The following is a 14,974-nucleotide window of genomic DNA, read 5'->3' as shown; positions in this document are numbered from 1 at the left end:
CCTATACAGTTAGAACAAAAGCACAGAAATCCATCAGCTCAGACCATACCTGTTATGCTAACTAGTCCCTTATTCCACAGAAAGTTCATGGAAATCCAGTCAGTCAGGGCTCACTTACTGTTACCTGAAGTGACCCTGAGTAACACTTCTCTCCACAGTGGCACAGATTTCCCTTGATATAAATTTTTCTGAAGATAGGAAAAACAATATGGTCTGGTTGCTTTAAGTTAAAGCCTATTAAATCTGATGGCAGGCTGAGGGAACGCACCGATGGAGGGGGAGGAGTTAGCACACACCTGCATTGTGAACCATACAGATGCTTTGTCTTCACTACAAAATTACACTGGATTAGAAAACAAGCTTGAGAAATTGAGAAGACTAGCACACAATTGCCACGACTTTCACTCCATGCAGACACAGACAAATCATTTCAATTTCATGGCAGCTAGTCATAGGCACTCTCTTGTTCCAGGGAGGTTTACACGGCTGACATGCTGTCATGTGTAAAATGACCATAAAGCTGTAGTCAACTTAATGTCAGCAAATGTGACTCCTCAAGGCTGTGCCTGATGCTACACAATCTCACAGCCCTGACTGTTACATGCTCCCATACCTGATTATGTTCTCTGGAGACAGCACAAAGATAAAGGGGAATGGGAAAGAGACCAGAAACCCTACTGACATCAACTGAAAGGCTCATTCACATAGGAGTGCTTTGAATCAAGTTGCAATCAGGTTTGACTTACTGAGGGGATGAAGGAGTCCCAGTCCCAGCCCAGGATCCCGAGTCAATGCTGCACCCTTCCACAGGCATGGGCAGCCGGAATGGCCTTGGTGCACGTATCTCCAGCCTGCACTGCAGTCCCAGCACAGTGCTCAGATGTGAAGCATATGTCTTCTGTGAAATTAAATTAATATTGAAAAGTGATCATTCTGAAAGGAAACAGCATAAGCTGAAACACAGCCTGAACTCCACACTAAGAAAGTGTCCTCCACACAGAAGGGACATCCAGTGTCAAGATGACTAGCTTAAGTTTGACCCCTTAGCAGTTACTGCCAAATAACCTGATTTTTCTTAAATGGAAGAAGATAGTGACTGGCAAACTGATTCCAAATTTGACTAAGCCAAAGCAGAGACAGGGGCAGAACAAAGAATTTATTTGAAAAGCTAAGGCTTTGAGGTGTGGAATAAGTGATAGTAGGAAGCCTCAACATAATTAGGTGTCAGTACTTTCTGCTTTTGTTTGGTGATCTAATACTGAAATTATTCCTGTGGCAAGAAAGCAGGCACAAGATCCTGCAGTGATTCTGTGGTGGGAGGATGTGACTAGATAGCAAAGAACTTACTTTCCTTTGATTCCTTACCCTCTTCCTACCTTACACAACCGTAAGCCAACATTCTGGGGGCAGGAGAAGTTATTTCTTAAATTTTTCAGCTGTGTTCTTCTCCACCTAAATGTTTAACTGCCAGTCCAAGTAGCACTATATAACATGATATCCCCAAGCACTTGTTGATGTAATCAGCACTGCTCCACTTGCCCTCCTGGACTACCTCAGCACACTTTCTACCAGTGATCACCTACTTAAGACATCCTTCCTTTCTCCCATTCTTCTGAAAATTTCCCCTGTCACCGGCTGCTCCTCTTGTGAAGCTCTCGTCCTCATTTCAGGGCTGTTCTGCACCTTTCCAGAGCTAACAGCCACAAGCACATCTTCTCTAAAAGACATCTTCCCATGAATGCAGCCCCCTGACAGAAACACAAGTGGCACAGCAGAGGTGACTAGGAGCAGGAGACATGCTGTCTTGAGGGGAAGATGCAGCTCTACCAGCATACATCTCCTCCAGACCCACTCTCTGCATGCTTTATTAAGGTCAACATGGCCAACTACACTAAAAACTCATCTGAAGTACAGGGAATAGACAAAGCAGTTAAACTACTTGAGGCTCTGTGAAGCCCAAACGAGGCTGCTCATGCCAGCCTACCCAGTCTGTTTAATGCCAGCTCTCAACAGTTTGAATGCAGCAATGACCTAGCCATACCCTCTCTATTCTCCATACCCGAGAGGGAAATTGGGTCTTAAATGCTTAAGCTTCCTGGATGTGATATTTTTGAACTGTGGCCACCATGAAGAGCTACCACTCATGAAAATAATTCATTATGTTTAGTGGCTTGCTACTGAGAGAGAAATCTGAGCTTTGAGCACTCTGTGCATTTAGACTAAGTTACTACATTCAATCCAACTTCTGGATGGGGATAGTGTGTTGTGTTGCTGCTTTTAGTTGTGCAGAGGTAAAGGACAGAGTAGACTTCACGTAAGTTGGCAAGAACCTTTCTTTTTTAAATGAAGAGTTGCATCGATGGAATATTGAATAGCCAAGAAAATGTCTGCTGAATTTACAAGAGCACAAATATCTGGTATGCAACATTCAAATTTTCAGAACAATGGCACACAGTCGTTCCAGTGCAAAGAAAAATAGAAGAAATGAGGTTTAATTTAAAAATACTCTTAAATGCAGTTCAAATAAATAAATAGAAAGTATAACCGCGTACTCTGTATCATCAGTTACCTACTAGGGATGACCAAAAATGACTGTATAGATCACCACCTGAGGTTTGATGCAACATCAGTTAGGTGGTGCCTGCAACCTCCGTTCCCTTCAGCGCTGGACCCTTCCCATGGCTTAATGCTCCCAGTTCACTCCCAGCACATGCACAGGGTTGTATACTTGTGCTGGGAGGTGAAACAGAGCCCAGCTGCCATCCCTAATCTGATGTCCCCCCCAGGAGGCTCTGCAGGCTCCAAGGAGCTCCCAGCCTTTTCAGCACTCTTATAAACTCATACCTGACATGTACTAATGCAATTACCAAATAAAGAGGCACGATGTTAAAAAATGGCACAACAGAAAGTCATAAATAGATTGCATTCTTGCTTGGTAATTTCTTTTTCATTAATAACTCTGAAAACAGGGTCTCAGAAAATACCTGAAGAGCTGTTGTGAAGAATTCTGTCTCTCCAACCATATTCTTGCCATGGAAAACTGCTGCCCGCCAGCAGAGCACCATCACAGCATGCTATCATAAAGTGTAGACAGTGGACAGCTGTAATCTAAACCTGGCAAAGATTTTGGTGTAAGAGCAGTGATTCCAGCCCTATTCTGTTCCAGAATACGCTACAGGCAAATGGCAATTAAGCAAAAAACATGAATGCTTTGTTATGTTGTATTCTTCTTCGTGTATACAATACATATACTTCACAGTGGTTTCCTCCAACTCCTCGAAGGAAAAGAGGAAATGCCTACTATACAATACACAAGTGTCACATATTCCTGCCAAGCTCACAGTGGCCTCTTCTTCACAGATTTGATTATTCCTCATTTTATGGCAGAATAAGGCACTTCAAACTCTAAGTCTTCCCTGAGGAATGTTAACGCTTGTTAGAAGAACATGACCCAACCAGCAGTACTACAAAACACTTGGAAAATGTTACATTGGAGTACTATTAATACACTCTATTGCACTTATAGGACATGACTGCATGTGGAAAATCTGATTACTTGCAAGCTTATTAACTTACTGAGATTCCTCATTGCTTTTAAGAAAGACAGATCACAGATAAGTTACCTGACTCGGGGCAATTCCTCAAAGTCTTCTCTTACCCAAACACTTTATTTATTTACAAGCATACCAGACTCCCAACTTCTTCCTGAATTTCCACACTGCTTTTAGAAATACTGAAATTTTTTCCAAAGAAAGCTAGTTTGGTTGAAGTTAAATACCATGACAGGCTATGTAGAGCCATTGTAAGAAAATCATTTTAGACTCAATTGTCAACTGCTGTGAATCAGCACGAGTAGGGTAATACCAGCGAAGCAGCAGTCAACTCATTTTTGGAATATTTTTTCTGAGCTCTGCATCTGCATATAGCTCAGGTACTTAACAGGCATTGCTGCTCCAGAATGCCCAGAGAGTTCTGCTGCTCCTCAGTAGTGTTTCTCACAATGGAACCCAGAATCAGTAAGAGAAACACCTTATTCTGGACGGGGTTGCTAGACTAACAAAGCACAAGAAAAGCAACCACGTCCACAGTCACTACTTTTGCTGGACTAATATATGCAGCCGTTTCGACTCCCAGAACAGCAGAGCATGCTGTCAATGAAACTGGCTACAGAGTACAACACAGAACTAAAGCAAATTTCAAGTCTCAATAAAACTAACATTTTCTGAGAAAACGTGAATGATTTTTTTTTTTCCAGTCAGATCAAGCTTTAAATTATGGTGTTGTATTATTTTCCAATGAGAATAACTAAGAAGCAGAACTTACCACAGAACTCAATGCAATGCTCCTCGGGATACTGGTTGTTTCAACTGAAAAAAATGATATGACCACGGTCAATGTAACATGAACATTTGTCACTCTGCAGCTTTGATTTATAAGAAATTCAATAATGCTGCAGTACAACATGGTGCTTTAAAATTGTGATTCACTTGGTTGGGATGATTTGCTCAAGCACTAAGACCAATATTTATATTCTTTGGTGGTTAAGAAAGATGTCATATTCTAGAGAAAATATGTTCCATGCAGAACCATGTGGACTCGTCAGCAAACATGGAATGCAGTCATATTTACTAATGTGCTATTAATTACTTTGTGGATAGTGAAGTTGCATCCCTGACTGGCTTCAGAGTGAAAGTATCTTTCCTTGCAATGCTTTGCAAATATGTATCCTACACACAAACATTCCAGTTTTCCTAAAACCTTCGGCAGCTTTTCAATTAAACTTGAGATTCATTCTCTAATATCAGCTGGAAAAAGATGAGATTAGATGTGCACTAGCCAAGGCAGTGTGTAATTAAAATTCAAAGCACTAACAAAAACTGTACTTTGCTGTTTATAGGTGAGATGCAGGCATAAAGTTTAATGAGCCTCTTTGTTTTCTCACCCCCTTGCGACTTGTTCCAACTCTTAACTATTCCTTTGCCTTGTAAACCTCGGGTCCATGAGAGGTGAGGACCAGCCTGAAGGTGCATAACATAACGAGCATGTCTGAGTTTATGTTACACTGCCTCGCTTCCGCTTTGCTGCTCTTGTGAGCCTGGAGTCTTGCAGAGTACTAACAGCAACAAAGTTCAGAAGTCATCCAATAAATTGGCACTGATACAGTTACAAATGTCTGCACAGCCAAAACATTAGTAGTACACGCACAAGCGTTTGTTGACCTTATAGGCTACTACTGGAGTTCAGAATTCAGCGTCTCTGTGAAAGAATTGGGAATTGAAGAGCAGTCTTAACAGACTTATCAACTGAAGGAAGTGCACTGCAATGACATGGGTTGGCAAGGAGGTCCAGCTCTTGACTTAAAACCTCCGGCTAATGCCCTAAATAAATTGTTAGAGGCGCCTCTGCACTGCACTAGCTTTTCCAACCACAGCAGTACTCTGTATTTTTTTCTAACACATTCATGAGGCAGAGAAGGTCTGTTCCCCGAAAAATCACACAGAAGTGCTGCCATAACTAACAGACTTGAAATCATCCCTCTGTAGCCCACGATACTGAATTCATTTCCCTTTCACGGGGTCATTCCTGAAAATACATATATCTACTGCACCAAAGAAGTACAGATGTCGGAGCACTACCACCAACACACTTAAAACCATCTCATTCTATTTTAATTCATTCTGAAGGGCTAGATACATACACCAACTAACATCAGAATGACCAGGCATTGTTTTTAATTAAAGACTTAATTTAACAAGTCTGACTCAGACTACAAATTATGAGCCTCCTACTTCCAAGCTGTCTTCATACAAACACTGGTTGCCCATCTATAGTGCAATCTGAGCCACTTCTGAACTTGTAGATTGCTCTCTACCACCTGACTCTAACAGGATGTACAAAGCTGAGTCTAATTGCTCAATCAGGGGTGGAAACTATCAAAATTATTTCTCAATAAACCTATAATGTATCATGTTTAATTACAGCACGTTCATCTCTAAGCATACCATTGTACTGTTGGTGGACAGACTAATCCACCATGTATATAAAGAAGGCAAAGTCGACTGCTTTTTGACTACTGCTGTCTAATCTTAATAAAATAACAATGTCTATAAATAATTAGACGTCGGAAATAAGGTACTGTTCTAGTTCTGCCCTTGTCTTTTTTTATTTGACTCAGTATTTCAAGAGAGAGTGATCCAATGGCCTCCAGTTCTGACCTTTATCAAGTATTCCCGAGTTCTGCAGCTCAGCTTTTCTAATCTTAGCTTGACTCCTCTTCAGTGACCCCCCTTCTTACAGACTTCCCAATTACCTCAATATTCACAGTATTCCCTTAAGCGCTACTACACGAAACACTATTATCTCTTATCTATTTTATCTATTAACCTTAGGAACACCGGCAAGCTATTACAGGCAATCACTGTGCTTAGAGAAAGAGAACAGAAAAGGGGCTGTGCTTTAAAGCTGAATGTGAAAATAGTCTGCATTTAGGCTACATTTTGAATCACTTGTGAAGGAAAATGAACTAGATATTTCAGAAGCAGAGCCAATGTTTCTCAGTTAAGCTTTTCAGCTGTTTTGCATTCAAATGAAGTACTCATTTTTTTTTAAAAGATGTTTCTACTTGCATTTTTTCCACATGTTTTCTGCTGCTCACTCCTCATGGAGAGCTCTTCAGAAGGCAAGTGCCACCTGGGGACAAAGATGTGCTCTAACTCAAGCCCCATAGCCTTCCACCCAGGTTGACTGTCAGGTTTCTCAGGTTGGTGATGCTATGCATCTGCCTGGGGATGGGAAGCAGAGGAGCAGAATGCTTTGCAAGAAATAGACAGTTTGAGATTGAAGGAGCAGTCAGAACAGAATAGCATGAGACACTAATAGCATGAGACAGCAGATAAAGCTGGAGGAGAGATCTGCAGGAGCAGAGATCATCTCCACTTGCAGAACAAGTGAATTATTTACTTACTTTCTAGACAAAAATTTTTGGTATCTTCTGAAAACTGAAATTCAGAAATACCATTTGAGAAGACAGCTGAGATCAGTCTTTCTCCCTCTCCAGTCATTTGTTTGGCTGTTTTAATTGCAGAATTGGCCATGTGATCACATTGGGTAACAGTGCCGATTTCAGATGAAAGGGGAAATTATTTTTATTTCACAAACAAATTCAAAATATGAAATCTTGATCTTTCTGTTGTTGTTACTCCTACTTTTTAAGAAGGAACAAAAAATGCAATTTTCCATTTTTCCGAAAAGCTCCAAAGACTTTTGAAAACTACTTATGATTTTGAGTGGTGGTGGAGTAAAAAGACCTCTAAGCATGAGGAGAAAGAAGAATCCGTGGAGCTCCTCTGTACACCTGGGATGAGATTTCAAAAGCACCATTCCTGTTCAATTTCCTTCAAAGTCACACAGCCCCAAAGTGCTCAGTATGATTCAGAGGCACTGAAATCTTCCAGGGAATAAATAGTAATAATAAACCCCAGGTATTTGGTGCTTTCCACATTTTACAGCTGTTGTTTAATCACAGAGTTAAATTTTCTCTAAAAGCGAAGCCCACGGTGAATTCTCCTCCCTACTCGATCTCAGCGCCAATTCCTTCTCTAATCAGTAGATGGCACCATGAATTCATCGTACAGGATGGAGACCAGCAAGGAGAAAAATTTCATCCCACCAAAAGAGCATACACCCAATCTAACACACAAAGACCAGGAATTAAATTCGGAGGGTGCACCTTTCTCCTTATGTCACCCTTCCAAAAGAATAAAACCTGTGCAGCATGCTGCGTTATGCACTGAGACACAATCAGCAGCTTGCCTAACGCATCCCCAGCTTGCCCTGTCACTGACCTACATTGCCTCGTGACTTCCTATGAGATTAAAAACAAGAAAGATAACCTTTTCTCCATCCTCCCTAGCTCTGAACAGCAGCACCACCAGAGCAGGTCTCCCCTCGGCTGGAAGAAGTCAGGAATGACCACCTGCAAGAACAGAGACCAGCAGGCAGGGCTGGAGATCCAGCCCCACAGGTTGACCTCACCTGGGACTTCTGCTCCACAGGCAGAGCCCCATTAGCTCTGATACTGCAGCATTCCATAAGCTAACCACAGCTTGTTGGCAGCTGGAAAGTGGACTACAGAGAGGTGGAGAAAAGTTTACAAGCCACTTTCTGTCATGCAAACTGCAACACTTCTACCTGGAATTGTAGAGACAGCCCTACCACATTGTTCAGCAGCGCCCTTGGACTCCAAGGAGCACAACGTGAGGCCAGCCATTACCACAGCAGTGCCTGCCTGCCTGCCAGGAGACGAGCTCTGCTCAGAGGAGCAGCTCGGCCCACCTGGCTGTCCCCTTTCGCTCCTGGTCTGGCCAAGCTTACCCTAACCAATGTCATGGGACAACTGGTTTACCAGCAGCACTTGCCTGGCACTTCCTCGTGACCACCCTGCTGTTGGGCTGTCCTGGCAGGTGCTCAGCATAGAGAAGCATGCACAGGAGCAAGCAAGAGACACGCAAGATGTGCTCAGCCCCATAAAAAAATCTACTGCCTGGAACTTGGGCTTTCCATGCCCATACATATGAACAGTGAGTGTGAAAATCCTGTCCACCCATCTGTTACTTAGGGTTTCTCTCTTTTGCAGCCTGTTAGAACTTCTCCCTATATTGTCTTCAGCAGCACAAAACACATCAGTGAAATCTGTAGGATCAGTAACTACATCATCTAAGCACTGTAACAATAACTTCAATGCTATGGACCTCCAGCTCCAAATATTCTCTCTCGGTGAGCAGTAATAAAAACCTGCAGCAATAGAAGCTCTGCTCTAAGAAGCAATAGCTCTACCACACGAAACACGGAAATACTGCCCACAGAGAAGAAGAGATCAGACAGCAGTCAAACCACGACATTTGAAGAGACATTTGAAGACAGAGCAAAGTAGCACAGGAGAGAAAAGAGAAGCCTACCTCACAAAGCACGGAGCCATCTGGTCTCAGGCCACGGAGGAGGTGCCATGCATCTATCCCCTTGAGGCTCACAAGCCTTTTCTCTACCTGGCCAACCCTCACTACTTTCCCAGACTGCCTAGCAGACACGGCTCAGGAATTACCAGCACCATTAGCAGAGACACCATTGATTAAGCATGAGCAACACCAGCTTGGGTTTTGCCTCCAGTCAGCGCTCAGTAATGGCACAGCACAAAGGCCCCGCCTGTAGGGTGAGAAGGGCCGTCTGTTGCCTGTCCCTGGAGCAAGGCACGAGGGGGCCTGACTGAGATGGCAGCAACTGCACTGTCAGAAGCCATAGTCTCAGGAAAAAGGCAGAACAGTGGAGATTAAATTACAGCACTGAATCAAAGAATGACTCTCCCCAGAGGCTGGGACAGTCCCGGCTTTCCTGCAACACCTGCTAGGGGCACGCAGGAGGACCTGGAGCTGTCCCTGGGGAGCCCTGGCAGCCACAGGCCGAGGGGCAGCCTGCAGACACAGCTGCAGGACAGCAGGGCCCACAGCCAGGCACTGGGCTGCACACCCGCTTCTCCGCCTGCTGTCATGGGCTGAAATACAGCCGTGTGCCCTACGGCTGCTTAGGGCATGACCACCCTTTCCTCAGGCTGCTTCTCCAGCTTACACAGACTAGTAAAGTATTTTTTTTGCATGAGAAGGAGGCAATGAGAGACATGATTTTTACCTGAGAAACACAGCCTAAGCTGTAGTCTAAGCACCTGCACAGCCATATTTTCCACAGGCAAGGACAGAGCTAGGCCAGGGAAAGCTCAGCAGTGCCTCAGGCCACACAGCAAAGTTATGAAACAAAAACAGTGACCTGCTAGAAAATCAGTCTGAAATACAGCAAGCTGTAACTTCTGCTCAGCTCAAACAAACAAAAACAAGAGTTAGCATTACACAATGCAGTGGCAGGGAGAAAGCGGCCAGCAACAATATCAATAAATTTATGCAATCATTCACATTTGTTATCAATATGAGACTGCTTCCCTGTAGACTTTCTTCCTCATCAGACATCTATGCAATTTTCACTCAGCTTCAAGTTGGACAAAAGCCTTTCAAAGGGGAAAACCATTCTCTTCAACATAGCTTTGGGAAAATGTTATTTGTGCTTCAGTGTATTAGCAATATACCGCTAGGAACTGCACTTAGCAAGAAAAGCTAGTGACCAAAATACATCCTTGGGATGCCCAGAGCGTGTGGCTCCTCGTGGCCTCTGCTTCCAAAAGGGAAGCACAGGGCAGCCACCACCCTGCTGCCACCCCTGCATCCACCATGCTCCTCCCACAGCAGACAGGCCCATAGCATCACTCTCTGGTTCTCAGAACTGCTGATATTCCTGATTTTATGTGCACCTGCAGCTGGCTGTTGTTTAGATAGCTTTTGTATTATTACAGGGTAGCCATGACTGAGCTTACCGTCAGCACTGCTGAGCAGCTCTTCCAGAGCTAAGTATTTCTCGGAGAAATTCATTGGACAAATGTAAAAATGCTATGGGTGGTTTTCTATTAGTATAATGTGGGTGGTTTTCTTGAAGAAAACAAGGCCAAATTAATCAGGTCTTCATTGCAATTTAGTGATTATCTCTAAAGATCAATAACAAAACTCACACCTCTCTGCTTCAACTCACCATTTGAAATTACACTGCTTTACAGGACTCCACAAGGCACAATGGGGAAATAAGCCAGCTGGCAGCAGATCCAAATGTGAGCGCATCCCACCATTTACAGAAGATGGAAACAAATGTGCATACACCCACTGGTACAACAAAAATAATTATCTTCAAAGTTTGACTGGGCTGTAGCACAACCAGAGGTTGGAAGTACACTCACATGACTGTAGGAGTTATACCACAGGTGAGTCCCAGAACTTAACAAATTCAACCTGAGAGGAAAAGACATTTTCCAATTGTGTAACTATGGAGCTGCAAATAATCTCCAGGCTAACAAAATTCCACAATTCCTTGCAAAGAAGCATCAAGCTCTTTACATTTAACTTTGAGCTAATGTCAGTACTAACCTAGAAAATCTGTAACTGTGTAACAACAATTTAAATTCAAAACTCAGAAGCGAAGAATATTATACTGACACAGTGCACATTATCAAGTATTCCATATTAAATCATCACAAATGGTTACTTTTGTTGCTTTTTTTCTTTTTCCCCTCAGTAGAGCTTTTCTGTTTTTGGTAATATTAACAAGAAGGTTGAGGACTGTATGCTAATATATGCACTTGCACCATATTTCTTTAAATATGTTCCAGGAAATACCATACTCATGAACTGCTCTGTAATGTAATCCTTCAGACTGGAGCAATTCATAAGATCTCCAGAACAAAAAAGCTTTTTTCAGCAGGTACAGTTAATCAGGAAGTGAGTACATGCCACATTAGCATCCCCTAAGGCTTTCTCATGCTCAGTGAGAGTACGGCCAGTTTGTTGTTTTGCTCAGAAAGCTGTCACAGGACAGACGTCCTCATTAGAGCTCCATTTTCACATTCTCTGAAGTTTGGAGCAGAAGCTTTGCCATCTCCCCTCCGAGACCTTTATTGGTTGTACCCCTGGACAGGCTGGAAGGAAAACACTCGGCCCTACAGTCCAAAAAGTTCACAGTGTAAGAAGCAATTCACACTAAGGATAAACCGTGAAATGCATTCTTAAAAGTGTTTTATTATCATTTTCTATTCAAGCCTTGTGCAAGAGGTAGACATCTATCTCTGACATAAGGCTCCTTGTGCCACCATCAGTGTTAGAGCTCCAGAGACACAACTGCAAATTGGTTTCCAAGATAATTTTAAGAATGGTTTAATAATTGGAAAAGGAAATATCTTCAAATCAAACAGCTAAATTTCTCAACCTTAAAGGTGATGCAGCAAGATTGGCTCTAATAGCACAGAAAGGAGAACAAAATATCCTTGCACAGAGAAGCTGCACGTGGTCCAGCACCCACTGAAGTCACAGCTTTCTTCATGCTGACTTCATTAGGGAATGAGACCCCAGGGGAGCCAGAACAGTGAGAGGCTGGGGCTGGTCTCCTCTCCCCACACACAGCATCACACACTGCAGCAGGTAGCACACAAGATCAACAGCACCCTTGCTGCATCACAACACCCAGCACTCCATGATAAACTCAGGCTGTCTGACAACTCCAGCTAATTGCCCATCAGGGTGTTCTGACCCAGTACCATGGGTTTATGGACAGCATTAAGCTCCCAAAAAGCAGCAGCAAAAGGATGCATTTGTCCTAAATTTGGCACTTTCTTCTTTCTGCTGGAGCAGACTACATAAGAGCAGGATGACAAGTTACATTAGGTTGGCATGGAAGGCAATAGCCTCTCCAAACATAGAGCCTTGTGCCTCCCTGGAGCCTGCCAGGTGTCAGCAGAACGCCACTGAAAGAGCAGAGCTGTTTCACCAGGGCAGCACCAGTGCTGTGTGGCTACACGCTGCAGACAAGTGGAGCCTGTACAGACATTCAGAAACAGTTCATCTCAAACTGCTTCTAACTCCAATGAAAAGAGAACATAAATACACTCACAATATACATAAGCAAACCTAATTTGTTTACACTCAGCAGAGAAAGGTTTCTTACTGTTTTTATTAAGCCTCTTTTTTAACAGTATGATTATTCATTGCTCACTTGCAGCAATGCAGAATTTGTAGATCTTTTGCCATAGAAGGAAAATATTATCAGGTGACAATAGAGCAAAACTGCACTGACAAGAATGGAACAACCTCAGATTACTTGAGAAAACGACCCAGCCTCCAGGGTCTTCTATGCTTTCAGACTGAAATGGACACATTGCAATCCCTATGCTAAAAGAGGACAGGTCTGATATAAAAAATACTGAAAACCACTGGTGGTTTATAGCCAGCTTTGCCTTTATACTAACTTTCATTTTAAAGTATATTGTATGCATTTTCTTGGGCATTTTCTTGGCCCAATTCATTAAACACTACACCCTACCATGCCCAGTGCAGCATGTATGAAATTGAGCCTTGCGATGCTCTGAGTGTCTACGCATCCCACAGCACCACAAATCCAAATTTAAATGTCACTGGCACAGGAAGCAAGCCAGTGCTCTGAGATGTGTGTGATTACAGGGAACCTATACTACTCTGCTCGTCTATGGGCTACAGAATAGATTTAATCATGTGGTTACATGGCTGTAACTGAACATTAAGCCTCTGCAGCCATACTGATGCAACTCCCTACCACTGAAATACTTGCAGATCAGTTTAAGTAGCTTTGAATGCAATATAATTATTGCACTGGCATAATCATAAAAGGACAATTATTTGTGAACAACATGTAAGAAGTTAAAGACTTTTCTGTAGATGCTAATAATGTATCATTAGCGATTTTTTTCCCCTCTGTTTCACTGTTAGCAGGCTGTGGGCTAACAAATGGAACACAGACAAAACAACCAGCATCTGGCTTTCACATGTTGAGTGACACCAGATAAGTCACTTCTTGTTCCCTTTGTGCCTGTAGGTAACACCAAGATTTTTTTCTGGCAAGAGAGGAGAAATGCCAGTTTCACAGTCAGTGTCTAATTTCACTGTTACACCCTGCCATGTACCCTGCACAAATAGGTCTTCTTTTGCTCAGCAAATCTGATCCTGACACTTGCAATAGGTTTGCATATTTAGAAATAACTAGCAAAACTGAGCTCTTTCCTGTGTGAATCTAACCGATGTAATTCTCCAGAGACAGGTGAGAAAGAATGAAGACACATTTGAATGAACTTCCTCTGAAGCCCCAGAGGAAGATTTCTCTTTTGTCACAACATGTTACAGCGCTGCAGAGATGCACTATGGTGGCAGGATGTCTCAGATGTCCTTAGACCTTAAAACAGTATCTCACCCTGCTCTGTGAGTGGGACACACTATCTACGATCTGGTTTAAACCTCCTTAAAACATATTTGCTGATAGGTGGTTCTGTCTCAAAAATCATGCTGCATATTGAAACACTCACCACCACCTAGGGAGTTGTGCTGATGTTCTGGGATGTAATGGGCTGCTGCAGAAACCTGTTTCACAGAGCGCATCCCAACTAGTCACAGGACCATGGGAGCCCACATGTTTCTGGAGACTCCAACCCAGCACCTACCACAGCTCCCCACTCCTGGTAAAGACCACATGCAACATAAAGGCTGAACAGACAACAGCTTGACATAAACAAGAGAAAGACGGTACCCTTTGAAACCCAGCATGCAAGTAAGGGAAAAAAAACCTAGTGCTTCCAAGGTAGCGGTGTGAGACGATTCAGTTTAAACACCAGCAGTCTGCCATAAAACTCCACAGTACACCTTAGGATGCTTCCCCCTAGGGTTTTCGAATAACAGAAAGAACAAATCATATTTAACAGAAAAAGTTTGTGCCCTTCTCCCCATAACCAGGTCAGGCTATGTGGTCCTGGAGGCCTGAGGAAGACACACGTCCCTAAAAGCCTGCTGAGAAGAACAGCAGCATGCTCACCACTGACACATGCAAACATGGAGACAGGAAAGGAAACATGCCTGAAAGGATAAAGTAATGAAGTGAGGTGGAAATGCAATAGCACAGTTCACTAGATAGACTTAGCAGATAACATTACGAGTATTTGTATTATACATATACATTTCCACTAAGGTGGAAATATACAATAACACTGCTTATGTGCTACCCATCTAACGCTAGGAGTCCTGCACACTGCAACGACTGCCTAGAATCCTGGATTCGCTGAACTTTTGAGCCAGAACTTCATTCAGTAAGAACAGGCGGAGCGCTGCATCAAAAAAGAGATTTCTACTTCAGTTCATTGGTCAATATAACAGTCAGTGCCCTCTGCATTATCATACATTTGCATTTTAACACAAGAAGTATCCTGAAATGTTCAAGTTAGCATCTCTCTCAGACACTCACAAGTTTAATAAGATACAGGTGACAAATGCCATGTTCATTCTGCATAATCAAATGATCAATTCGTGACCTTGCA

General features: G+C 42.9%; 1 protein-coding gene across 6 annotated transcripts in view; it reads right to left on the bottom strand.

Annotated features, from left to right (window-relative positions):
* The window catches only part of PTPRC (protein tyrosine phosphatase receptor type C), a 143,105-nt gene that overhangs the window by 94,036 nt on the left and 34,095 nt on the right, over nucleotides 1–14,974 (bottom strand). For all 6 annotated transcript variants that reach the window (XM_085232004.1, XM_085232008.1, XM_085232009.1 and 3 more), the window contains exons 2-4: nucleotides 4,324–4,367; nucleotides 2,985–3,114; nucleotides 747–898 (exon numbers count right to left, since the gene is read on the bottom strand). The gene's annotated coding sequence lies outside the window, so the exon portion shown is untranslated. The remainder of the gene's footprint in view (nucleotides 1–746; nucleotides 899–2,984; nucleotides 3,115–4,323; nucleotides 4,368–14,974) is intronic.

Source organism: Meleagris gallopavo, chromosome 10 (assembly GCF_905368555.1).
Source record: "Meleagris gallopavo chromosome 10, MGAL_WU_HG_1.1, whole genome shotgun sequence".
NCBI classification, from domain to species: Eukaryota; Metazoa; Chordata; class Aves; order Galliformes; family Phasianidae; genus Meleagris; species Meleagris gallopavo.
The sequence above is the reverse complement of the archived record's forward strand: the minus strand, read 5'-3'. Positions and strand labels throughout refer to the sequence as shown.